General features: G+C 39.6%; 1 long non-coding RNA gene across 1 annotated transcript in view; it reads left to right on the top strand.

The window, feature by feature from the left end:
- Positions 1–221: 221 nt before the first annotated feature.
- Positions 222–12,258, top strand: part of LOC310835987 — a 131,057-nt gene continuing 119,020 nt past the window's right edge. The window contains exons 1-2 of the long non-coding RNA XR_014559806.1: positions 222–631; positions 1,681–1,846. This is a non-coding gene — a long non-coding RNA (uncharacterized lncRNA). The remainder of the gene's footprint in view (positions 632–1,680; positions 1,847–12,258) is intronic.

Raw genomic sequence — 12,258 nt, forward strand, 5'->3', positions numbered from 1 at the left:
ATCCTAACATCAATACAAGAGATCTCCCTCCCTGAGTTGCAGGAGAGGGGAGGGAAAAGGGAGAAGTATATTTCCCTGCAAAAAGAGAGGATAGGAAACAAAAGTCCACCGCTTAATGCCTGTGAACGGGCTGTCAAAGGACAATAAGATTGCCGCTTTGTGAAACGCGCTGTCTATGGACAATGTAACTTTTTGACAGTTAACTCTGCAAGAGAGATACTTTGTTTCTGACTGGTTGCTCCTGACTTTAAGGCAATTGAAAACTAACTGAAATTGAAACTGTTGCTTATTTTGTTAAATGGGGGACTAGAAAGAGTTTTTTTGAATGCAATAAGTATTGACTGTTACTGTGTCCCCCTAGAGGAAGTTTGAAATTGTTACAACTGGTCAGGGAAATTTTCCATTTCAAAACAAACTCCGGCCGTGGGATCAACCTTGAGCTCCAGATAAAGTGTTATGGCAAATGAAAAAGATAAAATAGACTCGCTTCAAGAAAAAACAACAAGGTCTGGTAAATCGTGGCAGCAGCAAAGAGCATCAGCATCTGGCCCTTCTGCACCACCAGGGGCAGCATCTGTTCAACTTAAGTCAAAAGGAATGGCATCTGAAGATGTTTTAGCTTTGGCATTAGGTAAAATTAATGAATCTTTGGAAAAATTAAGTAAACAAGTAGCTGAAGCATCAATTAAAATTGACCAAAACACTACAAGCATCAATAATTTGGGACAGAAGGTGAATACTAATACAGAAACTATTGAGAAATTGCTACAGGAATCTACTTTGACCCGAAAGACAGCTGAAGAAGCAAAGGAAAAAGCAGTTGCCGTAGAGGAGAAGATACCACCGATATGTAGGCAACTTGAGGACCATAGGTCGATGTTGTCTATGATTGAATTGAAGGAAAAACAAACAAATTTGAGGATCAGGGCCGTACCTGAACTTGAGAAAGACAACCTAAGTGACTTTCTTATGCAGGAATTTGCAGACTTTTGGAACATAGCTTCAGAGAATCAAGATTTTAAGGTAGTAAGTGCTATCAGGAACAGGGTGAGAGACTGTTTGATTACAGGGTGAGAGACTGTTTGATTACCCTCCGAACAAAAGAGGAGAGAGACAAAATTTTGAGTCTGCATTTTCAGAAGACCTTGGAAATACATCATTCAAGAGTGGAGATATTTAAAGACATTCCGAAATACCTTCTGGATCTTAGGTCCAACTACGGAGATCTGGTTGCCCTGCTGAGAAGCAATAGAATTGTTTTCAGGTGGGAATTTCCCCAAGGACTATCCTTTAGCTTTAAAGGAAGAAAGATAAAAATAAAATCAGTGGACGATAAAGAAAGATTTTTGAAAGATCACGGAGAAGACCTGCAGAAAGAATCTGGAGAAGAGCCAAGAGCACTAAAACCAGGAATACTAGACATAGCAACACTACCCTTTGGATTGGACAACTCAGAGAAAGTGATACCACCGACAGAACAAGAACAATTACTGGGTGCAGTTGGAGGAAAAGTAAAGCAACTACGACATGGCTCTGCAACTATTAAGTTGGAACATTAATGGTTTTAACTCCCCGCAGAAAAGGAAAAAAAGTATTTCATTTATTTAAAAAGGAACAATTGGACTTGATTTGTTTACAGGAAACACATGTGATAAGGCTACATAGAAAAGTATTGATCAGTAAAAGATTGGGCCAAGAGTTTATCTCATCGGACAAGGTTAAAAAAAGAGGAGTAGTGATTTACGCAAAAGAGAGCCTATCACCGAAATTTATCTTTAAAGATGATCAAGGAAGATTTGTGGCAATTGAAATTCAAACACAAGGAGAGACATTTTTGATAGTAGGAGTTTATGCACCAAATGAGGGGAAATCTGAATTCTTTAAAAAGTTGCATGAGACATTGTTGGACTATCTGGACTACAATATCATTATGATGGGAGATATGAATGGAGTGGTATCTACAAATATGGACAAGGCGCAGAGACAGGTAGTTACTAAGGACGGCAGACTACCAAAGACCTTTTTTGAGATGACTGACAATATGGACTTAGTTGACATTTGGAGAACAAAGAACCCCTTGGGTAGAGAGGGAACCTTCTTCTCTGAAGCCAAAATGACATGGACAAGAATTGACCAAATTTGGATAACTAGAGGACTGGCTCCAAAGACTAGAAAAGTGGAAATTTGCCCTAAAACCTGCTCCGACCATAATGCTGTGAAAATGGAGATGAAACTAACACCAATTGGCTCCTTCAGATGGAGGATGAATGACACCTTGTTTAGAGACAAAGAGGTTACCAAGAAGGCCCAAAAAACTCTGAGAGACTATTTTGAGATAAATATGAATACTACCATTGAAAAAAGAGTAATCTGGGACGCAAGCAAAGCGGTTATGAGGGGGTTTCTGATTCAACAGAATGCAATAAAGAAGAGAATTCAAAATGAGAAAAAAGACAAAATTTTGGAGAAAATAAAAGAGGGTGAGAAGAAACTGAGAGCGAAACCAAAATGACAAGAGATTCTGAGAGAAATAAAGTTACATCAAGTCCAATACATGAAAATGATGAATCAGGAAATAGAATGGAAGATTAAACAGATGAGACAAAAGACATTTGAATCGGCTAATAAATGTGGGAAATTGTTAGCCTGGCAAATGAAAAAAAGACAAAAACTCAACACCATTACAAATTTGGAAGTGGAAGGAAAGAATATACAGAATCCAGTGGAAATTAGAAAAAATGTTTCCAGAGATACTTTAAACAGTCATATACACAAGGGCCACAGAAAGAGATTGATATAGATCATTTTTTAAAAACAAATGGATTACAAAAAATCTCTCAAGAAAATAAGTTAATGTTGAACTACAAAATAACGGAACAGGAGGTAGAAGGTGCCATCCAGAATATGCAACTGGGCAAATCTCCAGGGCCGGACGGTTTAACTTCAAAATATTATAGATCTTTGAAAGATTGGATAATTCAACCACTAAAGGAAGTTTGCAATGAAATTTTGGAGGGGAAAAAAAGCACCAGAGTCGTGGAAGGAAGCCTACATTACACTTATACCGAAAACCGAGTCTGAAAAGACACAACTTAAGAACTAGCGCCCCATATCCCTGCTTAACGTGGATTACAAAATTTTTGCAGATATTTTGGCTAAAAGATTTAAAAAAGTATTAGTGGAAGAGATACATAAAGACCAAGCTGGCTTTCTCCCGGGCAGACACTTGTCTGGCAACACGAGAAATATAATTAATATTTTAGAAAAACTACAAGTGAACATTAATACTAAAGCAGTTTTAATATTTGTGAATGCGGAGAAAGCTTTTGACAACATTTCTTGGAGTTTTATGAAGAAAAATCTTCAGGAGATGGGGGTTGGCCAAGGATTTGAAAATGGTATAGGTGCAATTTATTCAGAACAAAAGGCTAAACTAATTGTTAACAATGTGGTGACAGAGGAATTTAAGATAGAGAAAGGGACACGACAAGGTTGCCCAATTTCCCCATTGCTTTTTATTTCGGTCCTGGAGGTTCTGCTAAATATGATCAGAAGGGACCAGTTGGTTAAAGGTATACAGGTCGGAGCCAAACAGTACAAATTGAAAGCATTTGCAGATGATTTAGTACTGACATTACAGGAGCCAGAATCTAGTACTAAAAGAGTATTGGAATTGATTCAAGAATTTGGTCAAGTCGCAGGATTTAAGTTGAACAAGTTAAAAACTAAGGTTCTCGAGAAAAATCTAACACCGAGTGAGAAAGAGACGTTACAGAAGGAGACAGGTCTAATATTGGCTAAGAAAGTAAAATACCTAGGGGTTAATATGACCGCTAAGAACTTAAATTTATTTAAAGAAAACTATGAAAAATGTTGGTCAGAAGTGAAAAAGGATCTAGAAATATGGTCAAACTTGAAGCTTTCCTTGCTAGGCCGTATTGCTGCTATAAAGATGAATGTATTGCCAAGAACGTTGTTTTTGTTTCAATCATTGCAAATTTTGGACAAAATGGATTGTTTCAAGAAGTGGCAGAGAGATATCTCTAGATTTGTCTGGCAGGGCAAGAAGCCCAGAATAAAATATAAAATATTAACTGATGCAAAGGATAGAGGTGGATTTCCCCTGCCAAACCTTAAACTTTACTATGAATCAGCCACATTTTGCTGGCTGAAAGAATGGCTGCTTCTTGAGAACACAGACATTTTGGATTTAGAAAGTTTCAATAACGTATTTGGGTGGCATGCATATCTGTGGTATGATAAGGTCAAAGCACATAAAGCATTTAAAAAACATATTGTCAGGAAAGCATTGTTCAATGTCTGGATAAGATATAAAGACTTACTTGAAAATAAAACCCCAAGGTGGTTATCACCGATGGAAGCGAAGGCTCAGAAAAAGCTCAATATGGAGGCCAAATGGCCAAAATATTGGGAGATTTTGGAACAAGAAGGAGATAAATTGAAACTGCAGAGTTTTGAAAAACTAAAAGATAAAGTGCGAGATTGGCTTCATTATTATCAAATAAGGGAGGCTTACAATCTGGACAATTTGGACAGAAAAATTGGCTTCCAGGTGGAAAAATCAAAATTGGAAACAGAACTGTTAGATCCCAAAACTAAGATATTATCAAGAATGTATAACTTGCTGTTGAAATGGAATACTCAGGATGAAACGGTGAAATCTGCTATGATAAAATGGTCACAAGATGTTGGACATAACATTATGTTTGCTGACTGGGAACAGTTGTGGACCACAGGTATGAAATTTACGGCATGTAATGCCTTACGAGAGAATATTATGAAAATGATATACAGGTGGTACGTGACACCAGTCAAGCTTGCAAAAATCTATCATTTGCCCGATAATAAATGTTGGAAATGTAAAGAGACTGAAGGTACATTCTTTCACCTTTGGTGGACATGCCCAAGGATTAAGGCTTTCTGGGAGATGATCTATAATGAAATGAAAAAGGTATTTAAATATACCTTTCTGAAGAAACCAGAGGCCTTTCTCCTGGGCATGGTCGGCCAATTGGTGTCAAAGAAGGATAGAACTTTCTTTATGTACGCTACAACAGCAGCAAGAATACTGATCGCAAAGTATTGGAAGACACAAGATCTTTTTTTAAAAAAAAATAATATTTATTAAATTTTCCAGAATAAAGAAGGAAAGATAGAAAGAAGAGAAAAATATAGTTTACACTTAATATCATTAACATCTTTCCCGGACTCCCCCCCCCTCCCCCTGTTGTATTCCATTTCCCTTACGTTAATTCCACAACTTCTTACCCCGAGTTTTAAAGCCTTATTGTAATTTTAAATAACCCATTTATTCCAAATTAATTTATCTTATTTATCTTTTTTAACCATTTCTCCTTATATTTTATATACTTCCCTAAGATCGACCCCAGATCCCTTCCACGAATTCCCCTATTTTCAAACAACAAACAAGAAAGAAAGAAAGAAAGAAAGAAAGAAAGAAAGAAAGAAAGAAAGAAAGAAAGAAAGAATATGTAATTTTACAGCCTTTGGGTTCCAAATCCCACCCCCCACATTCCCCGGTTCCGATCCCCAGAGTTCATCCATCGTCTACTGCCAGCCTGGTGAATCCACGCCCATGTCTCAGTTCCACTTTGCCATCTTTTGATAGCTTTTAATTTCAGAAAGTCCAATCTCGGAGAAACTCTCAGAAAAAATCATTCTTCTTCCATCCAGACCTCTATGTTTAAGAGTATAACTCAGATTCTGTTTCTTGATCCTTTTAAAGTCTGGATGTCCCAAATGCTCCAAATTCAAATTTAGTCCAGCTCTTATTCTTCAGGTTTCTTTTTCCTGTTCTGCTGCAAAAACCTTCTAATTCAGAAACTTATTTAGAAACTTCTTGTTCTCCACAGAGGCTTTTGTTATTCAGGAACATAAACTTACGTCAAGTCCCTTCCTTTCTTCAATAGATAAATCCATTGTCTCCTTTGGTATAAAGACCTCTGTAGACAAAATAATGCTTCGTTTTTACAGCTTTCCCAAGAGATAACGAATCCTGCTCAAATTCATAGTATTTTTCCACTTGCTGCTACTGTTGCAATGTCCCGGCCTCCCTCTAGAGGGAATATGGTAACTTAATTTCTTTCCAGATCAGACCCAAAAGTCAAATAACTTGTTGCCTTTATTTCCAATAATTTATGTCCAAGTTGTAACAAATCTAACCAGCAAAGCCATCGTAACAAAGTTCTCTCTTTATTTTCCTGCTTTGACAGCTACTTTGACAAAGAATCCCCTAGAAAGACAAGGAACATTCTTTTCTGAAGCCCAACTGACATGGACAAGAATTGACCAAATTTGGACAACTAAAGGCCTGGCCCCCAAAATAAAAAAAGTGGAAATCTGCCCAAGAACCTGCTCCGACCATAACGCTGTCAAGATGGATATGAGACTAACTCCAACCGGCTCCTTCAGATGGAGGATGAATGACAACTTGTTTAGAGATCAGGATATTGTTAAAAAGGCCCAAAAAGCTTTGAAGGACTATTTTGAGATAAACCTGAATACTACAGTGGAAAAAAGAACTGTTTGGGACGCAAGTAAGGCGGTGATGAGAGGGTTTCTGATACAGCAGAATACAATTAAGAAAAAAGTGCAGAATGACAAGAAAGACAAGATCTTGGAGAAAATTAAAGGTGAGAAAAAGTTAAGATCGAAACCGAAATCAAAGGAGATCTTAAGAGAAATTAAACATTATCAAGTACAATATGCAAAAATGATGAACCAAGAAGTAGAATGGAAGATCAAGCTAATGAAACAAAGATCCTTTGAATCGGCAAATAAATGTGGAAAGCTGCTAGCATGGCAGCTGAAAAAGAGACAAAAGCTGAACACAGTAACAAATTTGGAAATTGAGGGAAGAAATATTCAGAACCCGATGGAAATTAGAAAGTGCTTCCAGAGATTCTTCAAACAACTTTACACACAAGGGCCGCAAAATGATTCAGAGATAGATCAGTTTTTACAGAAGTATGGTTTACCAAAGTTGTCTCTTAAGAACAGAACAATCCTGAATTATAAAATAACACAATTAGAAATTGAGGAGGCCATTCAGAACATGCAACTGGGCAAGTCTCCAGGGCCAGATGGGCTTACCTCCAAATATTATAAGACATTGAAAGACTATTTGATGCATCCATTAATGGAGGTTTGCAATGAAATTATGGAAGGGGAAAAGGCACCGGAGTCATGGAAAGAAGCTTTCATCACATTGATACCCAAACTAGAATCTGAAAAGACGCAACTCAGGAATTACCGCCCCATCTCCCTTTTAAACGTGGATTATAAAATATTTGCAGACATTTTAGCAAGAAGATTTAAAAAAGTACTAAATGAAGTAATCCATAAGGACCAAGCAGGCTTTCTCCCAGGTAGACATTTGTTTGCTAACACAAGGAACATTATTGACATTTTGGAACTTTTGCAAACAAATATTAATACAAAAGCTGTTTTAATCTTTATAGATGCGGAGAAGGCCTTTGATAACATCTCTTGGAAGTTCATGAAGAAAAATTTGGAAGGAATGGGAGTGGGGCGGGGGGTTTATAATGGGATAGAGGCAATTTATTCAGAGCAAAAAGCAAAATTGATAGTCAACAATGTGGTGACAGGAGAGTTCAGAATTGAGAAAGGAACACGACAAGGTTGCCCTATATCCCCTTTATTATTTATTTTGGTCCTGGAAGTGCTCTTGAATATGATTAGAGGAGACCGGTTGGTGGAAGGTATCCAGGTCGGAGCGAAACAATATAAACTGAAAGCATTTGCAGATGACCTAGTTTTGACCCTACAGGAGCCAGAGCCTAGTACTAAAAGGGTACTGCAACTGATTCAGGAATTTGGTCGAGCGGCAGGATTTAAACTTAATAAACAAAAAACTAAGGTTTTGGGGGGAAATTTGACTTCTTTAGAGTCAGAAAGGTTTCAAAAAGAGACAGAATTAAATGTGGTCAAAAAAGTCAAATATCTAGGGGTAAATATAACAGTGAAGAACAGAAATTTATTTAAAGATAATTATGAAAAATGTTGGTCTGAAATTAAAAAAGACCTAGATGTCTGGTCAAGATTGAAACTTTCCTTGTCAGGACGTATTGCTGCTGTCAAGATGAATGTATTGCCAAAGATGTTGTTTTTATTCCAAACTTTGCAAATAGTGGACAAAATGGAGTGTTTTGGGAGGTGGCAACGAGATATCTCTAAATTTGTCTGGCAGGGCAAAAAGCCCAGAATCAAGTTTAAGATATTAACTGATGCTAAAGAAAGAGGGGGCTTTGCCCTGCCAGACTTAAAGTTGTATTATGAATCAGCAGCCTTTTGCTGGTTGAAAGATTGGCTACTTCTTGAAAACACTGATGTTTTAGATTTGGAAGGATTTAATAATGTGTTTGGTTGGCATGCATATCTGTGGTATGACAAGGTTAAAATACATAAGGCTTTCAAGAACCATGTTGTCAGAAAAGCAGTGTTTAATGTCTGGTCAAAATATAAGGACTTATTGGAAAATAAAACCCCAAGGTGGCTATCACCAATGGAGGCTAAGGCCCCGAAAAGACTCAATATGGAGGCCAAATGGCCGAAATATTGGGAAATAATAGAAAAAGATGGTGACAACTGGAGACTGCAGAGTATGGAGAAACTAAAGGGGAAAGTGCGAAATTGGTTACATTACGCTCAGATTAAAGAAGTCTTTAAGTCAGATAAAAAATTAGGATTCCAGGTGGAAAAATCAAAGTTAGAAACAGAACTGTTAGAACCCAGCTCTAAGACACTTTCAAGAATGTATAATTTGCTGCTAAAATGGAATACACAGGATGAAACGGTCAAATCAGCTATGATAAAATGGGCACAGGACATAGGGTACAACATCATGCTTGCTGACTGGGAAAAGTTATGGACCACTGGTATGAAATTTACGGCATGTAATACCCTGAAAGAAAACATTATGAAGATGATATACAGGTGGTACATGACCCCAGTCAAGCTTGCAAAGATATATCATTTGCCTGATAATAAATGTTGGAAGTGTAAAGAGGCCGAAGGAACATTCTTTCACCTCTGGTGGACGTGCCCTAGAGTGAAGGCTTTCTGGGAAATGATATATAACGAGCTGAAAAAGGTATTTAAGTACACTCTCTACTTTAGCTTTTGAGGAGAGAGGACGTGTTTTCACGATGCTGTTCGCTGTGATAGACAATGGATTGTCTGCTGTAAATAAAAACTGCTTCTAGCTGCTAAGATCCTGAGTGGACTTTATTTAAGCACACTGAAGAACGCACTGGAGCTTGCAGCTTTCTCTGACCGCTGCTTAAACTCTGCGTTTGCTCAGACCCTTTGGAATGTGGCCTTTGAAGTCCAGAGGCCTAGCAGAACTGCACAGCTGAAGTGGGCTGGACGCCAAGGCTTATCTGAGCAATAAACATTCTTCAGAGTGAACAGGACAGACTTTGCCTGGCACCCAACAATAAAGCTGTCATGTAGATGTCGCTTTCTCCAGCCCCAACTCTGATACAGGTTCCACTGGTCTTTGCACTTTTGCATGATCTGAGCTGAAATTCTGGGTGTTGACATATTCCTTCTCTCTCTTGGCAAGGACGTGCTGGATGAGTCCCTCTCTCTGTCCGGACTGCGGATGTGTGGAAGGCACAAAGAGCTGGCGCATAGTGTGGGTCATTGGGGTTGCTTCTTGCTCATGCTCTCCTTGTCACGGATACGCCTCAGGGAGATGAGAACAGAACTCAAGTAGTCCTTCAAAGCAAGGAGGCGGGAGGGCACAGTACACCTCTAAGGCAACTTACAGCCTGCTTGGTGGCAGCGGTGGGGGTGGAGGCTCCCGGCGGGCACTCATTTGCTGATTCTGCAGGTTTCTTTCCTTCTCCATGAAGTTATCCTCAAATCCCAGAATTCCCGAGAGAGGAAAAGACTTCTGATTTTAGAAAGGCTTCAGAACTGTTTGGGGACATTTCGGGAAAGGAACTTAGAAAATACTTGACTGCAGGAAAATGTTCCTGCCTCCCCACAGCACCACATTTGCCGGACAATTGCCTCTCAGCTTATGCATGTTTAGGAAGGATTGTGGAGGCAAGAGGTCCTCCCCTCAAGGCCTTTTCCTCTAAAGGAGGTAGACTGGTCTTCTCCAATCCTCTGGCCACTGCTGAGTTTTCCAAACTTGCTGGCATATTGCGTGTAGCACCTTAACAGCATCATCTTTAACAAAATTTAATAGTTCAGCTGGAATATCATCACTTCCACTGGCCTTAATAATAATAATAATAATAATAATAATAATAATAAGGAGTCTCGCTGCAGCATTCTGCACCCGCTGGAGTTTCTGAGTCAGTCTCAAGGGCAGCCCCACGTAGAGCGAGTTACAATAATCCAGTCTGGAGGTGACCGTCGCGTGGATCACAGTGGCTAGGTCAGGGCAAGAGAGGTAAGGAGCCAACTGCTTAGCTTGGCGGAGATGGAAAAATGCCACTTCCGGGTTAGCGCCTTGGGTAATGGCGGAATTCCTCTGACCGGGAGGAATTTGCCTCATGGAAATCCGGGTCTGGCCGTCACGGCAAAGGCGGAGACCCTTCAAAAATCACAGGCGGGTGAAGCCTGTGAACGTGGGATTTGGGGGGCATCTTTTGCGCCTCCCCTACTCACGGGGAAACCCAGTTTCGGGGATCCGGAGTGAGGTAGGGTGAGTGGCGCGGTGCTTCGAATTGACTGCTTTTTCCACAGAGCGAAGCCGCACAGCCGTTGCCGGAGAGCGCTGACTTTTTCCTGTGAACAATTTGATCTAAAAGCAACTACCCGTGAGTAGAGTGAAGAATTGGAATTTTAAAAGTCTTAATTTGGCACCGAAACGGGGAGGCTCAAAACAGGAAGTCCGCCTTCCCCTTTTGTAAATAGACTGAAGCAAAGAGGCTGCAAGCTAAAGTCTTGGAAAGCCTACTGTAAAGGACTAAACTTCCATCAGTAAAAAATATTAACCCCCCCCCCCTTGGAAGCAGGAGAAGAGGGGGGAGGAATTGGACTGTATATGCCTGCAGGAGGGAGTGAGGGAAGCTATAATACCACCGCTCAGAACCTGGAAACGGGCTGCTAATAAGACTGACGTGCATTGGAATGTTAATTGACTGTGAACAGAACGTTCGCTGACAGCTAGCAAAATAAGAGAGATACATTGTTTTAACTGTCTCCGTCTGATTTTAAAAAGGAGTAAAAGTAGCTGAAAACTGAAACTAACTTTACTGTTTGAACTGTATTTTAAAAGGCAACATTACGGATTAATACAAATAGCAACTGTTTCCCCCTAGAGGAAGCTTTTGAAACTGTTACAAGAGCTGGATTAGGGGATTTTCCAGCTGTAAGATAAAAACTGTGGGACTGTGGGACTGACCTTGAATTTTTTAAGTGTTATGGCAGATGGAAAGGAAAAAATAGATTCGTCAATCCCAGAAAAAACAACAAGGTCTGGGAAGACCTGGCAGCAACCTAGGAGAGCCTCAACATCTGGTCCCTCTGTTTCCTCTGCGGCTGTACCAGCACATCCTAAACCAAGAGGAATGCTATCAGAAGAGGCCTTAGCGCTTGCATTGAGTAAGATAAATGACTCATTGGAACAGCTTAATAAGAAAGCAGACGCGACAAATGTGAAAGTGGATGCTGCAACTAGTAAAATTGATTTAAATACAGAAAGTCTAAATAATTTAGGACAAAAGGTGAATACTAATACAGAAACCATCGAGAAACTGATACAGGAATCTACCTCGATACGACAGACCACGGAGGAAGCTAGGGAAAAAGTGGCTGCTGTGGAAGGTAAAATAACACAACTGGAAAGAGAGAGAGTCCCAGCCCTACAGAGGCAACTTGAGGACCACTAGCTAACGCTTTCTATGATTGAGCTTAAGGAAAAACAGACGAATTTGAGAATCAGAGCTTTACCTGAACTGGAGAAGGATAGTTTGATAGACTTTCTCACGCAGGAGTTTGCAGATTTTTGGGACTTGGACTTGGAGCAAGAGGAATTCAGAATTGTGAGGGCCTTCAGACTTGGAAGAGGAGGGAAGAAACAGAAGAACAGAATAAGAGACTGTTTGATCACCCTCCGAACTAAAGAAGAGAGAGACAGAATTTTGTGGTGGCATTACCAGAAGACTTTGGAAGTACAACAGTCAAGAGTGGAAATATTTAAAGACATCCCGAAACATCTTTATGGAGATTTGGTTG

Source organism: Podarcis gaigeae (genome assembly GCF_964106915.1).
Source record: "Podarcis gaigeae genome assembly, chromosome: W".
Taxonomy (NCBI): domain Eukaryota; kingdom Metazoa; phylum Chordata; class Lepidosauria; order Squamata; family Lacertidae; genus Podarcis; species Podarcis gaigeae.